Below are 3,610 nucleotides of genomic sequence, written 5' to 3'. Positions count from 1 at the left end.
AAACGTAAACAATAGAGTTATCGTACATCTTTTAGCCAAGTTGTCGTGCTTCTTACTTTAAAGCCATGAATATTATGATTAAAGCTTATTAATCAATTATTATGTGATAAAGTCCTATTATTAATTATTTATATGATGTTTTTATTGACATTTAAGGCCAAAAACGCCTTTTTAATCTTTTTATTGTAAATCATTTGATTGGAATTCATGACAACAGAAAAGTTTTCGTACTTTGTGTCTTTAAATCGTAATTAACACTTATTAATCATTTATTACGTAACAAAAAGCTATCATAAATAAAATTTGATCTTTCTTTATTGATAGGTAAGCTCCAAAATGTCTTTTTAATTTTTTTTATTGTTAATCATATGATTGTAATTCATCAAAACAGAAAACAAAAACTCTCGAACGTTTTAAGATTTTTCTTCTTATATTAATATACTGGAATGTTGGTCTCAATAAATTTCCAATCGAGTTTTTTTTCTCTCTCTCCCATTTACACGTCAAATATTTGTATTTATTTCATCTTCTTTTATTTGCGCTAGCGATTCGTAATACCTTCATTAGGAAACGATTTAATTGGTTCTATAACGTCATAATGTGACTACTTACTGCAGATTATCCTTCTATGTGTTTGACCATTTATAAAGATATTTATTCATTAGTTTTCAATTCACCTTTAGCAAAACCTCATTAAGAAGTGTACACATCAGTTCATTAGGCCTATGCGTTAAATTAAGTATTTATGAGTTCTCCGTATGAAGTCAGAAGTAGTTTGGTACTACCAGTTAATGTCATAAATGAATATGTTTGTAATAAATCAATTAACCTAATTCTTTACCGGTTACGATAATTGTAAGCTGTATCAAGGCAGGTGTATAAAATCGTTTGCAACGAATGTATAGGTAAGTACAGGCTATCATCACGCTACGCTCACAAGTAGGCCTACTAGTTGTGGTCATGTGAGTAATAGTGAGTAATTGTGAGTTTTTAATTTCAGAGAGAAGAAGCGCCAAATGAATCTAACATTTATTTCCTCCTTGTATGCCAAAGTTTTCTTTGAATTCGTATTTTTATTCATTTTAGGTAATAATTTTTGCAAACTTCTTCGTTAGTTGCATCAACGAGGAAGATAACTTAAGAATTATTGAAGAATGTGCTTGAAGCCAAATCTACATTTCGTCGTTAAGAGGAGTAATAGGCCTACTGACCAGCTTCTCTTCCTAGGGGACCTCCTGAAATACAATAACTAGGAGCAAGAGATTCAGACATTTTTCTTATGTGGTAACAGGACTAATACTGAAATTCAGATGGTATTCAAACTGAAAAACCTGAAGACAAAGAGATTACTGTTATGGCAACATTACACATGGTAATGTTTGATAATTACGAAATTGTAGAACTGAGCACTAAATCAGACGATATTATGAATGCGTAAGTGAAGCAGCAATTCTGCTTAATTCTTGACACAGTTGTCAAGTAGTTTCCTGCTAACTGTTTTTCGACGCGGTAATACTGCTTTGCTTAAAATATAACACACAGTGTAGAAAAAGTTTATGCTTATCTTGGGAAATCCATTCATATCTCTTCTTTGCAATGGCTATTGCTGTCGAATTTCTCCTCTAGAAGTTGGCTGGGTTCTTTTAGCTAGTCTAGTGTCAAGGACAGGAGGATGGTGAGGAAGTAGCACGTGCTGGAAAAAATCAGGATTAGAGAAGTGAGGAAATGTCCTGTCCTTCCAGGAGTGGAAGGAATAACGGAAGGTCAGGGTGTTGGCAGCAGTGGTGGTACTTATGATGGGATTATTGTTCTTCTGCATCTCTGTTCCTTCTCAGGTTTTTTGGTAGACCCTGTAGTTCTTGAAGTTCTCGTTGGTCTGTGGTTTAAATTGTAGAGGCTGTTTTGTAATTAGCTCTGGGTCGTTCTCTGTGGCCTGTACTGTTGTTTTGGGAGGTGGGCTCTGGATGATGGCTGGGCTGTGGTGTAGGTTAGAATTTTGCCCTTGCCCTTCTTCAGTGCTATTCTTTAGTGTCGTACTCTACATCAGTGGTGCTGTGCATGGTGCAGTTTTTATAAATATAGTTTGACTGTCTTTTTTTCATTTGTTAGGGCTCTCCTTGGTATCGCGTCTCTTGAAACAAATAACAACACATCCTGTGTGAGCAGACTACTGCTCTAGTGATGCCTTCATTTTTTGTTTTCATTTGCAACGTCTCAGTGATTCTGGCGTGAAAGTGTTCTGTGGAGAAAGAATGGTACTATTCCTTTCAGTGGTGCCACTTTTCCTCTGCATCGTGGCACTTCAGCAACACTAGGTGGGTTGTCTAGGGATATTCTAACGTATATTTAGATTAGGACTTGCCAAAATCTTGAGCTGAGGGTTACTTCTCTCTAGGACTAGTTATTCCTGCTTATGACGTCCTTCAGAGGACAGCACTAAGCTTTGACAGGAGAGGATGTGATGGATGGCCTTGAATCTTCTTGTGCTGTTGCTCACCATGACGAGGTTGCTCATTCCCTGCCTTCATCTCTGATGCGTCTCCCAGTTGCTTGGTTCATTTCCTGTTGATTCTCTGCCATTCTTGTTAAGCCAGGGTTCTTGGCTCGTCTTCAGAGGACGAGGTGTAAGGGAAGGTTCCCTGTTCCTTGAGGGTGCCACGCTTTTGGCTGGTGTAAATACACGGCCCAGAAGACTGGGGTGCCCGTAAACTCGTAAAAGCACACTTTAACATTATTTTGAATGATGATGCGGTGCACTGTAGGCACCTAGCTGCAACCCCTTTGGTTCCTTTTACTGTACCTCCTTTCATATTCCCTTTCTTCCATCTTACTTTCCACCCTCTCCTAACAATTGATTCATAGCGCAACTGCGAGGTTTTCCTCCTGTTACACCTTTCAAACCTTTTACTGTCAATTTCCGTTTCAGCGCTGAATGACCTCATAGGTCCCAGTACTTCAATTCAAATCTAACCCACTGTAGTGGTCATGGTTATTCTTTCAAGGAATTGGACAATTTAAAGTTCACTACTTCCGGAAGTTCACCATAGTTCCGGAAACAGAGGCAAATGGACTCGTCTTGTAAATGTGTTGGTTGTGAGGCCCGGTAACTTCCAGTTAATTAACCAGTCAAAGTTAAATTGGAATGATAGGCGAGTTAGTGTGTTACTTTACATGTTTAAAATGGTATTCCATGCGGGAGGAAACAGCGGTACATCATTTTAACTGCATCAAGCTAGTTCCATTCTCTTGCTCTTTATTTCAGTGTTATGTTTTCATTTTTTCCTCTTCGTGACCATAATCCTGTTTCTTTGTTATTCTTCTTTGGATTTTCAGTAAAACTCATTCTCAGTTTATAAACTCACTCTCTCTCTCTCTCGTTTTTCCCTTACCAACCTAAATATACTTTAAATATACTTTATTTAATACTGTTTTTGATTACATACCATTTCATGAGTTGAAATTTTTTCCATCAGAACTGTTGAGAGAGAGAGAGAGAGAGAGAGAGAGAGAGAGAGAGAGAGAGAGAGAGAGAGAGAGAGAGAGAGAGAGAGAGAGAGAGAGAGAGCATTTACAAAGACACCATCATCCGGTATAATCAAAGAGGATCGAC

Source organism: Macrobrachium rosenbergii, chromosome 36 (assembly GCF_040412425.1).
Source record: "Macrobrachium rosenbergii isolate ZJJX-2024 chromosome 36, ASM4041242v1, whole genome shotgun sequence".
Classification (NCBI taxonomy): domain Eukaryota; kingdom Metazoa; phylum Arthropoda; class Malacostraca; order Decapoda; family Palaemonidae; genus Macrobrachium; species Macrobrachium rosenbergii.
This window is presented reverse-complemented; position numbering follows the sequence as displayed.